Raw genomic sequence first — 14,909 nt, 5'->3', positions numbered from 1 at the left:
TTTATTTCAGAAGTATTTAAATTCCAAGCATTGCAAATCTACCTCCGGGCTTCCTTCAGAGAAACATAATATCTGTTTGTTTCTCCCCACAGGTGAGGTGGTCCCTGGATGACCATTTCTACCCTTACACCTTCTGATGAACACCAATAAAAGCCTGGAGAAAAAGTATCACTCATTCAGTCTCATGGGTTCTGACCGAGAACAGCAATGTGCAAGCACAACTTCTCTATCATCCTTGGAATCCTCTGTGGTACCACAGATCGCCAACTTTGAGATTTTAAATCTGTGGTCTTCAAATCATGAGTACCAACCCATGAGTAAGTCATCACATTCTTTCCTTTAGTGAAATGGAAGAAAATAGAATGGGAAGCATCAGGGCTTACAGTGCCATAATGTTTGATGAAACTTGCCTCATTTATGTGCATGTGTTATAATTGGATTATTATAGAAAATGTATTTCTTATTGTAGGTTTTGGGAGGAAAAGGAACTGAAAGGCACTGTTAAAAAGTAAACCCTATAGCTCCATTAAGAGAACTTTCTGCATCTTTTTTTTTATTATGTTCAATTTACTCATGTAAAAGATGATTATCTTGACAAAAAAAAAAAAAAGAGAACTTTATACACCATTTACTCTGAGTATCAGGTATTTCCACCTGTCTCCAGATCCCTTCACTTTCTCCCCAGCTTGTTGGCCCTGCATTGCCATCACTCCCTTCCAAAAAATGAGAGCGTAACTGTGCTCCAGCTGCCCTCCCTGGCCTTCCTAGATTGTGTCCACCTCCAAAACAATGAGTCATTGACTCAAAAAGCAGCCTATTATTTCAGCCATGCATATAAACAAACACCACTACCACCACCCAGCTCACTGGTTCAGTGTTTTCATCTTTTAGTCGTTTGTTTGGCAAGATGTTGACATAGCCACCCACCCCGGCCACTGATTAAATGAACAGAGAGCTCGGACAAATTACATATGCCATCAACCATAATATATTAAATGAGACATCATATAGCGATGAATCTCTTCACCTCTCAGGAAACTTACAAGTTCATTCCCATATAAATGTTAAGTAAAACACAAGCACTTAGAGAGCCATAACCCAGAGAATTGGGACAGATTTTGAGGTCAGCCACTTGTAGTGCCATTTCTTTGAAAGACGAGCTTTTAAAAACCACTCTTCCTTCAAGAGGTCACATGGCACTTAACAACCCCCTTGTCCAGCCTCCCCTCTCTTACCCTCTTCTCAGCCCCTGCAAAACCCATGTCTTTCTTCTGCAGGTTAAAATAACCACTTGTGCTGAGTGGTGCCTGCTCCCTACAAAGTAAAGTGAACACGTTGCTCGGTGTAATTTCAGCAATTTGGGCCTGACTTCAGCCCAGCCTGTGTGTCAGCACTGACCAAATCAACCAGTTGACAACTGTGTCTGTTTTAACTTCAGGCATTGTGGTCACAGTCATTGGCACAATATAATTCCAAAGGGAATTAGGGTGGGGATTGGGGGATGGGTCGCTGTTCCATCATTCTTAAGACTCTACTATAGCACTCTTTATAATATTATAATTATTGGTCACTGTCACATTCCTCCTACTATCTTTGAACTCCTTGAAGGCAGAGGTGGTCTTTTACTTTAGCAGCTGGTGCGTACAGCAGGTGAGTATTCCACTTGGCAATGAATATCCTAACATTCCCTTGATCCTGAGAAGATTGAGGCTCTCGGCCACAGACTCTCTCAGCTTCCTTCCCTTCTACCTCAAAAGATATCCATCACCTTGACAACCACTACTTAATGGCCTTACGTGTCCATCCCTCCCTTGACTGCATTCTAAAAAATCAGATGTATCCTGCAAACTATTTCCAATAGTCTCTGCACGATGCTCTTCTGACTGAACCTCCAGGTGTTATTTTCACATCATTGAACACTCCTGCCCCTTAAAACTCCAGCTCCTTGTCTCTGAAGCACTTGGCTTTCTGGATTTACCTCCTTCCTCTGGAAATGCTTCTTTTTCCTTCCCTGGCTCCTTATCTGCCTTTGACTAGGACATAAGCACTTCTCAGGTTCTCTTTTGGACACTGTTCACTCCCCCAACTCATTTTACAATTCATTCATTCATTCATTCATTCATCATCTAGAGCAGAGGTCAAGAGACTACATCCCTCTGGCCAAATTTCACCCTCTCTTCATTTCCCTCAACTACCATACCAAAAACACTAGTTTTTTTTTAAATAAAGTTTTATTGGAACATAGCCACATCTGACCCATTTACATATTGTCTAGGCTACTTGTTCATTACAGTGGCAGGGCTGCTACAGTGACCCTATGGTCCACAAGCCTAAAATATTTACTCTCTGGCCCTTTACAGAAAAACCTTGCCAACCCGTGCTTTAGACTCTGAACCATGTCCAATCCACTTTGCTCACTGGTCTTTACTCATGCTCTCCAGATTCATATTTCAATTGCCTGCTAGACCCTTCCATGGGATCCCCGTTAACATCTCTAATCCAAGTCCCACACTATCTTCCTCACCAAACCCATTTCTGCACTCATTTGCCCTGTCAGTGGCCTCATCTATGACCTTCCTGTGGTGAAACTGAGCCTTTGCAGCCAATTTATGGCATCAGGGCTATGGAGCTATCAAGGGCTCCCAAGTTCAGTTTCAGTGGTAGCAATCGTGGGCATTGAACTGGTTTTACATTTACAAATCAGTATGACATTAGCAAAAACAAAACCAAAAAAGACATTTGAATTCAGTTCCCTTTTCCTTTCAAATCTGGCTCTAAATTAAAGTACTGGCACACTCACTTTAGTGTGGTGTCCTATCTCCATGACAATAGAGGAGGCAAAACTCCATGAACATGACACTCTTCTCTCCACTGACCTAAAAAGCCATCAGTCATTCTGTCCACATTTAAGTGCTACCTTCAAACTTCTGCTTAAGTAGCTGCAAGACTGAATTAGATATTACGGAAGAGAAATATAAAGACTAATATGTAAACAATATCACAGTCAAGTTTGTTGTATAATTCCCTTTTTCGATTCCCCCACCCCCAAGAATACCCTTCTTAATTGATTACTTCTCAAGTTATTGGAACGGAATAGAAATGTTTGGCCTATTAAGCTCTGCAAACGTACCAAGTGAACCTACCAGGATCTTCTTGGCAATGTTGGGAGTCCTCTGTCAAAGCTCTTTGAAGTTTGCTGGCTCTTTAGCAAAAAGGATGTAGAAGACTTTGTAGGCATTAGCAAAGACAAAGAGAAACAGTTGCTTGCTGTTTGATTTGTCCTTTCATCTGTCAGATTCCCTGGCATCTGCTATTTGTCAGACATGTGTGCTCGGTGCTGGGGATGCCAAAAGAGTGACACCACAGAGCTTCCCCGCATCTTCCTCCTAAAAGTCTGATAGAGGCCTCAGTGAGCCTGCTCACTTTGTAAAATCAAATGTATGGGGCCGCGGAGCAAGTGATTGATATTTATGGAATGAGTCAAGGTTGGAATGACATTCCCTGGATACAACTTCCCATCAGTTACAGAAGGAAGGAGGTGACCTCCTAAGTGCCTATGATAGGGCATATGCTGCATTATTTCTTAGTCTGTAGAGTATAGGCTGGATAAAATCCTGAGCCTTGTCAGAGAATGATGATAATTCAAGAAATGGGTTTAATAATCAGACTTCCACACACAGGGACTACATCATACTTGTTATACGGTGGCAACAGTCTTTAGTTCCAATGAGCTCATGCTTATATTTGAATGGTTGTAGTTTCAAAATTGGTTGTAGTTTCAAAGCACTGTAAAATATGTCATATCTTTTTTTTTTTAATTTTTTTAGAGAGAAAGAGCATGCAAGCTGGGGTGGGGAGGGGAGGGGGAGAGGGAGAGAGAGAATCTTAAGCAGGCTCCATGCCTAGCCCGGAGCCCAACGCAGGGCTCCATCTCATGGCCCTGAGATCATGACCTGAGCTGAAATCAAGAGTCGGGCGCTCAACCAGCTGAGCCACCCAGGCACCCATGTCATATCTTTCTTCCATTCAATAAATCTGTGGACCATGTATTTTCATCTCCACTAAGTAGCTAACAAAACTAGCCATTGGGAAGTTTAAAAGGGTATGAGTACACCCCCTGCCCCTGTGTCCGTAAACCCTGTAACCTGAATTCTCCAAGGAGCCACAGAGTTTATGAGTGAGCAGGGATCTACAGTCCTCACCTCTGGCCCAACCTGCTGCCGGATTGCTCTAGAGTCAGCACTTACTCTTTGACTTTTAAAGTTTGAAAGGAATACATTAAAAAGTAAACAGAAGGAGACCTCATGATCCCATAGAAAACCCATTCTCTGTTGCTGGTCAGTGGATGCTGGAAGGCAGAGGAGAACGGAAAGGAAATAATAGAGCAGTTAAGCAGCCACCAAAGCTCCAGCACTGGGCTCCTTTAGGAGAGGGAGCTTCAGAAGAGGCACCCCAGCACATCTTGGCCAGAGAGAAATGGGCAGGAGGCCCTTCAGCTCATACCTCAGGCCACATGCTAGGGACAATTCAGGCAGCTCCCCCAGTAAACCAGCCACAGGCAGGGCAGAAGGCCAACACCCTGCTCCTGGCTTCCTATTCCCTCTCTTCCCAAAGGCAGTCCATTCTTTGGCCTTTTTATTACCTTACCCCAATTTAACATGCTGTCCCAGAATCCAACCCCTGACTTCCCTGCATAGAACAATCAGAGAATCCTCCACCACAAAGCTCAGTGAGGACCCAGCCACCCTGCCCACCTGACTGCAGCCACATCCACCCAAGGTTGGACACATCAGGGGCAGCTGCCTGGCCATCCTTCTTGGCTAAAATTGACTGACCCTCACACTAAACTGGGAACTTCCCTGAAAGTGGAAAACTACTTCATCAAAGATAAATGACAAGGAACCTTGTCTTCGTGGTGCAGGCCTCTGCCAGAAGAGAAAGAGCAAGGAGTGATGAACGTCTCCCATGGGCAGCCTCTTGGCCGGCACCATGGCTGGGTCTCTTGGATTTTCCACGCATACAAATAAGAAGCCTGCTCAATGAACTGGTCACTTAAATAGGTTTTTCCATCTGTGGAGTTTCAATTTAAAACACCAACAAAGCCATCTTCAGAAAAGGTTCTCTTGTATCTATCCCTTCCAATTCACTTAAATTAATTAATCTGCTATTGTCCTCGCAACTGTGTGATGGGGGAGAGTTTCTAAGAATTGAGTTTCTTCTAAGAACATGATCTTGCTTGCTTATTTGATTTGCCAAATGCAGCAAGGGAGTATATTCTCTACACTTTCCCAAGATATATTACAGGGCTACTAATTTATTCTCTGTTAAATTGGGCATCTCTTACTTGAGAAAGTTGTTACAAGATAAATAGAAGAGAGAAGCATGTGATCATACCCTGTGGCCAGAGTTCATTTGAATTGTTTGAAACTTTTAACAAAGTCCACCAGAATTTTAAAAATAAGAATAAATGAACCATGCGGATGGAGCAAGAAATGATACTGCTCCCAACAGAGTACTTTTTTCCATCTTCCAGGGACATGCAGTCAGTAAACAGATTCCACCTTACTGCACCCCGCCAGGCAGACAGAGTCAAGTTCACTAAGTCTCATGGAAGGAGAAAAGAAGGAGAAGGTAAGGTCCTGCCTAAATCAATGCAAGCCACATTGTTAATGGTTCTATAAGACCAGAGCTGTTGTGTCAAGTCCCCTCCACAGAGGAAAGTAGTTAAGAACAGGAGCCCCAGAGCTAGGCTGACAGGGTTCACATCCCAGCTCCACTACTTACTCACCTCTTTGTAATTCAGTTTCCTCCTTGGAAAAATTAGGATAGTAATAGTATCCCTCCTAAGATTATTGTGAGGACTTTTTTTTTAAGATTTTATTTATTTATTTGACAGAGAGAGACAGTGAGAGAATGAACACAAGCAGGGGGAGTGGGAGAGGGAGAAGCAGGCTTCCCACGGAGCAGGGAGCCCGACGCAGGGCTCGATCCCAGGACCCCGGGATCATGACCTGAGCCGAAGGCAGACTCTTAATGACTGAGCCACCCAGGCTCCCCTATTGTGGGGACTTCTTGAGTTAATATATGTGAAGCTGTTAGAAAACGACCAGTAAACCATGTATGTATTTGCTAGTATTTACGTACACCATAACAGAACCTAAGATAATCAAGTATCTGCTAAGAAGGGATATTCTGAGAAACTCTTTTATTTTTTTTTTAAGATTTTATTTATTTATTTGACACAGAAAGAGCGAGAGAGGGAACACAAGCAGGGGGAGTGGGAGAGGGAGAAGCAGGCTTCCGGCTGAGCAGGGAGCCTGATGTGGGGCTTGAGCCCAGGACCCCGGGATCATGACCTGAGCCGAAGGCAGACGCTTAACGACTAAGCCACCCAGGCGCCCCCTGAGAGCCTCTTTTAATGAATACATCAGAGAGAGGTCATTTTTTTATATGCAGACATGACACTGCTATATTGGATTTTTAGTTGTCTTTTTAAGTATTTAGAAACAATTGATTTTTTAAAGTAGAATAGTCATTGTACTGGTTTGGATATAAATTTACGTTAGTAACTCTGTCCCTTCATAAAAAGTATAAGCAACTATCAAAAAGTTCAAATCATCTGGGTCTAAATAATAGAAATTTTTTAGGTTCCCTATTTTACCTGGTTTACATGTGAGAAAATAATTAGAAGCAGGGAAGGGACAGCCATACACTCCAGAAATTAGCATCAGATCTGGGATCTTTTCACAAGACATACCTTATGGATTTTATTTTCCTTAGAACAGTAAATAGGCCCACTAGAGAATATGTGGAAAACTGAGATAAGTAGGTAATAGAAAAGAAGAAAAAATAAACTTTAGTACCAGCTTCCAAAACAATTACCCTGAATGTTATGATGTATTTCCTGCCAATATTTTTTCCATACATAGAATTGATAACTTTTGTTGTTTTTACACAAGAATTACATTAAATGTAAGATTTATCATCTTCCTCTTTTTCTCTAACCTTACAGCATAAGCATTTTTCCATATTAGTACCCTGCTTCAAATCCTGTCTCATAACTCAGGATTTAGTGGTGTCTTTTCTATTCCTGCACCAAGACCTCATCCTTCCTTTAGACATGAACAGGCAGCCCAGCTCCATCCTCCAGATGTGTATAGGGGGAAACATGTGGGCTTAGGTATAATAAAACTAGGTTAATAAAATGTTATCTTTAGAGTTCTCAGCAACATAATACACTTATTAATATCTCAATATATGAGTTAAATTATACATGCTAATGCTGTTTTTAACCAACTGTGATAGTACTAATGTCCCAAGTAAGTCAATCCCAGTGGAGGATTATATTGATTATCTCTGACTGCCATAACAAAGTACCACAAACTGGATGACTTAAAACAATAGAAATTTATTTCCTCACAGTTCTGGAGGCTATAAGTCCAAGATCAAGGTGTCAGCAGGTTTGGTTGCTCCTGAGGCCTCTCTCTTTGGCTTGTAGATGGCTGTCTTCTCTCTGCATCTTCACATGGTCTTTCTTCTAGATGTGTCTGTATCCTGATCTCCTTTCCTTATTAAAAAAAAAACCAAAAACCAAAAAACAAAACAAAACAAAAAAACAGTCATGTTGGATTAGGGCCCACCCTCATGATGTTATTTTAACTTAATTACCTCTTTAAAGACCCTGTCTCCAAATAGTCATATTCTAAAGTACCGGGAGTTAGAACTTCACCATATGAATTCTCAGGGGGCACACAATTCCACCTACAACAAGGATCTATTAGACTGTATTACTGCACCTATGAGTTTGTTTTAATAGAGGCATACGTTTCTTTTTAGTGGTGCCAACTGCAGATCTAGAAAAACTGAGAGCTGAGACTGTGTCTTAAGTAACTCTTTATTACTAAGATCTCACCACAGTGTTTGGCACTGTGAGTGGGAAAGAAATTAAGTGCACAGACCAGACACACTTTATCAGTCTGTTCGGGCCTTCAAAGACTAAAAAAGAGGGAGGTTAAAATTCCATTTATTTGTTTTCTAATGTGGCACCTAACTTTATCCCCAGCTATGAAGATGAGCAGTGACTTATTTGTCCAGAGTTAGGGTGAACTAAAACATACTAGCTCTTTTTTTAGTTTGAGGGAATATTTTACGCTCTTCCTATGTGCATTCAAAGACATTTTCTTATATGAGGTTAGTTTTTACAAAAAGCAGGGGAGGAAGGAAGGAAGAGAGGAAGGAAAGAAAGGGGGGGGAGGGAAGAAAGCAAGCAAGAGAGAGAAAGAAAGAGAAAAAGAAAAAGGAAAAACCCAGAAGGGTCATTTTCTTTTCTAAGTTTTTTTTTCCCCACTCTTGTGACTGTTAAGAGCATAAGCGTAAGGTTCACACAAATTAATTCATTTAATTCCCCCAATAGCCTAGTTGGGTAAGTGTTATCATCAACATTTTGCCCTAGAGGAGCCAAGGCTCAAAGAGGTGAAGGTATTTGAACAAATCACACAATTATTAGTGGCAGAATCAGACCTGAACTTTCATTTTCCAAACCCAAGCCCAGTGCTTATTCACATCCATTCTTGGTGCTCCACCCCCAGTGGAGATTCACATGTTGGGTTCCCATGCCTTCTACCTTGAAGAACAGTAGGAAGTTGGGGAAGAACACTAAACTACAGGATATGACAGTTGGGCCCTACATCAAATTAACTGTGTTACTTTGAGCACGTTAATTTCCTGTTACCCTGAGTTCTCATTTGAAAGGGGATATGTTGCACAATGTTATCTTTAAAGTCCCATTAGTTATCTAAAATTCTATGATGGGCAAAAAGGAAGTTTGCATACCGCTGGTGGAGTAGTTCCCTGAAGTAAGGTTTGATAGCACTCTATAATTCTTGCAATTAATTTCCAACAGATGTGTGGGCCTTCTGCTATCACCACATCAAAGAGAAACTTTGGGGCGCCTGGGTGGCTCAGTTGGTTAAGCCCCTGCCTTCGGCTCAGGTCATGATCCTGGAGTCCCGGGATCGAGTCCCGCATCAGACTCCCTGCTCGGCGGGGAGTCTGCTTCTCCCTCTGACCCTCCCCCTTCTCATGCTCTCTCTATCTCATTCTCTCTCTCAAATAAATAAATAAAATCTTTAAAAAAAAAAAAAAGAGAAACTTTGCCTGTTTCACACTTTTGCCTCCATTCTTCTGGATCTTTGTGAAGGAACTCAATATAGGCTTTGGATGGACCTGCCTGTACTTTTAAAGAATTTTCTCCACTATTAATTTAACAAGCACTTATTGAACACCTGCTATATGCCCATACCGGACCAAATAGAGAAGATAAAATCATGATTTAAAAATTATTCTAGCCTTCAAACCTTGCCATTTAGTAGGGAAACAGAAACAGCTATGTAAAGAAATACTAGACAGTCTGGACTTCTGGAATGGCAAACTGAGGAACTCAGTAAATCTGCACGTCCATCAGAACAACTCAAACACTCCTCGAAGTGGTTAAAATAAACTATTTTAGAACTTTGAACATAAACCAAAGGCTTACAACAATCTGAGAATCATTCATTCAGGAAAAAAAAACTGATGAACCTCAATAAGAGTACCACAGTGTGTTGTTGACCTATTCCCATTCTTCCCTTGACCTGCTCCCATCCTTCCTGCCCCAGCTCTGTGATGGCCCTGAGAAACAGCAGCCTCACAACTTTGGTGGCTGTGAAAACCTGCAGCCTTGTAGCTACCAGTAGGAACAGACCATGTTTGGAGCACATCAAAAAGCTTCATTCTTAGAGCATTTTCACCATTTGAACTGTTCCAGTGTTCCTTGGAAGAGCCTCATTTATAGTGTTTTTTCATTATCTGACCTAACATAACACTTTGTTCTGTGGTAAAAGCATTTGTTGAAAATAATCAGCAGCAACTGTTTAACATTGCAGCTGCCTGAGGCTTCTAAGCCATCTGAAGCAAACAAGAGTCTGGGTAAAAACTTAAAAGGAAGATCTGGGGCAAGATGTCTTACAGGGGTTGAAAAGTTCTGAGGGATATGAGGCATTCTATTCCTGGAGATCTAGAAACCTGCATACCTGGGTCTGTGTACATGACAAGGAAAGACCTGCAATGGCCCCAATCTCTCAGCACTGGATGACCTAGAGGCCTTGCACAGCAGAAAGTAAAGAGTAAAGCAGAATACTGAACAATCTGAATATTAAAGGCATGCCCCATCACACACAGAGCCTCTTGGTAAAGGGTGGAAGACATAATGGTTCAAATCATTTAAGGGAATTTCTCATCAATCATTAGCTGACCATAAAGCTAAACAAGCAGAGACTTCAGTGACCAGACACTAGAGGGAATATAGACTTTAAATAATTAGTCCAAGAAAGTCACTACAAATATAAACAGTAACAACAACTGCAACCAATATCAATAACAATAATAAAACCTGGGGAGGGGAGAAATCTGATTTCCAGAGTTGTCACATTGTATTATCGAAAATGTCCAGTTTTCAATGAAAGACTGTAAAATACAAAAGGAATTAGGAGAGTATGGACCATGCATGTGGTGGGGGGTGAGGGTGGAAACAATCAATAGAAATGGACCCTGAGGGAATGGCTGGCAGCCAGGTGGAAGAGAGAAATAAATACAAAGATTGGAGGGAAGATGGTGGAAGAGCAGGGGACCCTCATTTCATCTGGTCCCTTGAATTCAGCTAGATATCTATCAAATCATTCTGAACACCTGTGAATTCAACCTGAGATCTAAGAAAAGAATTGCTGCAATTCCACAAATAGAAAAGCAACCACTTTTTGCAGGGTAGGAGGTGCAGATACGTGAATCTGAGGGGAAATATTGGAAGATAAAGTGGAGGAGAGGGAGACTCCGAAAGCCAGCTACCAGAAAATGATATAGCAGCGGAGTGCAAAATCGGGGCTTTTAGAAGTCTGCTCCTGTGAGGGGCATTCCTGCCTGAAAGGTGCTCAGGTGATGAAGTGGGGCAGAATCCTGGGTGGAACAGTGTGGTCTCAGGATCCCCAAGGTCACAGAAAGAACGAGGGTGCCTGAGTGCAGCAGAGTTCCCAAGCATTGGAGCAGGAAGTCGGCTACAATTAGTGAGCCCTGGAGGGGCCTCTCAGCTAGCTGTTGCCATAAACCAGGAGCCTCGGCATGATCAGGTGACCACTCTTCAAGCAGGGGCCCTACAAGGGACAACAGCTGTAAGACCCTGCTCCTTCCCCAGTGAGGAGCAGCGTCGGTGCATGCTCGATCAGGCAACTGCTCCCTGAGCAGGGGCCCAGCAAGTGGCAGGGCCAGTGGGACCCCCTCTCTCCCTCCCCTGGGTGGATTGGTGAGGGTGTGCATTGCAGGAGTCTGCAGAGTTTGGCGCACACAAAAGGACGACTGTTTTTCCCTGAGGGTGCACTGAAGAGTGGGGGCAGGGATCATTCAGCTCTGGGGCTAGAGATGGGAGCCCTGCCATTTTTACTTTTTTTTTTTTTTCATCCTCTAAAGTGGGAAAAAGCCTTCAGGGCACAAAAGCCACATAGAGCAACCTGAAGCAGCTCACACTGACTGAGCCTGGCCCCCTGGCAAAGGGTGGTGCAACTCCACCCAGGCAAAGACACCTCAGAATCAGTGCAACAGGCCCCTCCCCCAGAAGACCATCAACAACATCAGGCTAATACCAAGTTTACGGATCACTCAGAACTGAAAAACTTCTGCGCTAGGGCAAAATAGTATATAGAATTCAGGTTTTTTTTCTCATGAGTCTTTAGTCTTTCAGTTTAAAATTTTCTTTTTCTTTCTTCTTTTTTTTCTTTTCATCTAGTTTTTTATTTTATCAACTCTTTGTCTTTAAGTCTTTTTTTAATTTTCAATTTTACATTTACATTTTATAGATATATTCTTCATTTTTCGCTTCCTTTCACTGTATTCAATTTTATTTTTGTATTTATATAAGTTTTGCTTTCTTCACAATTTAGGGATTTAGTGTCTTCTAACAAACAGACCAAAATATACCCAGGACCAAGTGGATCATCCTGTTCTGTCCATCTATGAAATTATATATTTTTTCCTTTTGTTTTTTGGTTTCTAACCTCTTCAGATTTGTCTAGTTTGTATTTTGCTTGGGTCATGTTGATATTTTAGATTTTGTCCTCTCGTTCATCTGTTCTTCTCTGGACAAAATGACTAGAAGGAGAAATTCACAACCAAAGAAAGAACCAGAGGTAATACTCTCTGCCATGGATCTAATTTATATGGGTATAAGTAAAATGTCAGAACTAGAATTCAGAATAACGATTATAAAGTTACTAGCTAGGCTTGGAAAAAACACAAAAGACACTGGAGAATCTCTTAGTGCAGAAATAAAATCTAATTGGGCCAAAATTAAAAATTCTTTAACTGAGATGCAGTATAAAATGGATTATCTAACAACTAGGGTAAATGAGACAGAAGAGAGTCAGTGACATAGAAGACAAAATTATGGAAAGGAAGGAAGCTGAGGAAAAGAGAGAAAGACAACTAAGGGACCATGACAGGAGGCTTTGAGAAATCAGCAATACCATAAAGTGAAACAATATTAGAATTATTGGGGTCCCAGAGGCAGAAGAAAGAGAGAGGGACAGAAGGTATATTTGAGCAAATCATAGTTGAGAACTTCCCTAATCTGGGGAAGGACACAGGCATTCAAGTCCAGGAGGCACAGAGAACTGCCCTCAAAATCAATAAAAATGGATCAACACCCCAACATATAATAGTGAAGCTTGCAAATTTCAGAGAAAAAGAGAAAATCCTGAAAGCAGTTCTAGACAAGAGGTCTTAACCTACAAGGGTGGAAACATTAGACTGGCAGTAGACCTATCCACAGAGACCTGGCAGGCCAGAAAGGGCTGGCATGATATATTCAGGGTACTAAATGAGAAAACATGCAGCCAAGAATACTTTATCCAACAACGCTGTCATTCAGACTGGAAGGAGAGATAAAGAGCTTCCAGGACAAACAGAAACTAAAAAAATTTGTGATCACTAAACCAAGTCCTGCAAGAAATATTAAAGGGGATCCTGTAAGTGAAGATCAAGCCCAAAAGTAACAGACCAAAAAGAAACAGAGACAATATACAGAAACAGGGACTTTAAAGGTGATGCAATGCACTAAATTCCTATCTTTCAATAGTTACTCTGAATGTAGATGGGCTAAATGCTCCAATCAAAAGACATAGGGTATCAGATCAGATAAAAAAGCAAGACCCATCCATAATGCTCTCTACAAGAGACTCATTTTAGACCCAAAGACACCTCCAGATTGAAAGTGAGGGGGTGGAGAACAACTTATCATGCTAATGGACATCAAAAGAAAGTTGGGGTAGCAATCCTTATATCAGACAAATTAGATTCTAAACCAAAGACTGTGGTAAGGGATGAAGAGGGACACTATATCATACTTAAAGGGTCTATCTAACAAGAAGATCTAACAAATATAAATATTTATGCTCCTAACCTGGGAATAGCCAATTATATAAACCAATTAATAACAAAATTAAAGAAACACATTGATAATAATACAGTAATAGTAGGGGACTTTAACACCCCACTCACAGCAATGGACAGATCATCTAAGCAGAAGATCAATAAGGAAACAAGGGCTTTGAATGACACACTGGACGAGACTGACTTCACAGATATATACAGAGTGTTAGAATCTAAAGCAATAGAATACACATTCTTCTCGAGTGCACATAGAACATTCTCCAGAATAGATCCAATACTGGGTCACAAATCAGGTCTCAACTGGTACCAAAAGATTGGGATTATTTCCTGCATATTTTTAGGCCACAATACTTTGAGACTTGAACTCAGTCACAAGAGGAAATTTTGAAGGAACTAAAATATTTGGAGGCTAAAGAGCATCCTACTAAAGAATGAATGGGTCTACCAGGATAGTAAAGAAGAATTTTTAAAATTCATAGAAACAAATAGAAATGAAAACACAACTGTTCAAAACCTTTGGGATGCAGCAAAGGAGGTCCTAAGAGGGAAGTACATAGCAATACAGGCCTTTCTCAAGAAATTAGAAAAGTCTCAAATACACAAGCTAACCTTACACCTAAAGGAGCTGGAGAAAGAGCAGCAAGTAAAGCCTAAACCAAGCAGGAGAAGAGAAATAATAAAGATTAGAGCAAAAATCAATGAAATAGAAATGAAAAGAATAGTAGAACATATCAATGAAACTAGAAGCTGGTTCTTTGAAAGAATTAATAAGATCGATAAGCCCCTAGCCAGACTTATCAAAAAGAAAAGAGAAAGGCCACAAATTAATAAAATCATGAATGAAAGAGGAAAGATCACAACCAATCCTAAAGAAATACAATTTTAAGAACCTATTATGAGCAACTATATGCCAACAAACTAGACAATCTGAAAGAAATGGATGCATTCCTGGAAACTTATAAACTACCAAGACTGAAACAGGAAGAAATAGACAATCTAAACAGACCCATAACCAGCAAGGAAATTGAATCAGTAATCAAAAATCTCCCCAAAAACAAGAGTCCAGGGCTGGATGGCTTCCCAGGGGAATTCTACCAAACATTTAAAGAAGAATTAATACCTATTCTTCTGAAGCTGTTTGAAAAAATCAAAATGGAAGGAAAACTTTCATACTCATTCTATGAGGCCAGCATTACCTTGATCCCAAAACCAGACAAAGAGCCCATCAAAAAGGAGAATTACAGACCAATATCCATGATGAACATGGATGCAAAAATTCTCACCAAAATACTAGCCAATAGGATCCAACAGTACACTAAAAGGATTATTCACCACGACCAAGTGGGATTTATTCCTGGGCTGCAAGGGTGGTTCAGCATTTGCAAATCAATCAACGTGATACATCACATTAAAAAAAGAAAGGACAAAAACCATAT

The 14,909-nt window shown here is 41.1% G+C and overlaps 1 long non-coding RNA gene across 1 annotated transcript in view; it reads left to right on the top strand.

Moving 5' to 3' along the window:
* Positions 1-14,909, top strand: part of LOC115941314 (uncharacterized) — a 72,621-nt gene that overhangs the window by 28,951 nt on the left and 28,761 nt on the right. Inside the window, exons 3-4 of the long non-coding RNA XR_014149229.1 lie at positions 93-317; positions 5,534-5,631. This is a non-coding gene — a long non-coding RNA (uncharacterized LOC115941314). The remainder of the gene's footprint in view (positions 1-92; positions 318-5,533; positions 5,632-14,909) is intronic.

Source organism: Leptonychotes weddellii, chromosome 10 (genome assembly GCF_054177405.1).
Source record: "Leptonychotes weddellii isolate Sample4059 chromosome 10, ASM5417740v2, whole genome shotgun sequence".
Taxonomy (NCBI): Eukaryota; Metazoa; Chordata; class Mammalia; order Carnivora; family Phocidae; genus Leptonychotes; species Leptonychotes weddellii.
Note: the sequence above shows the minus strand (reverse complement) of the source record. Positions and strands in the feature narration are given on the sequence as shown.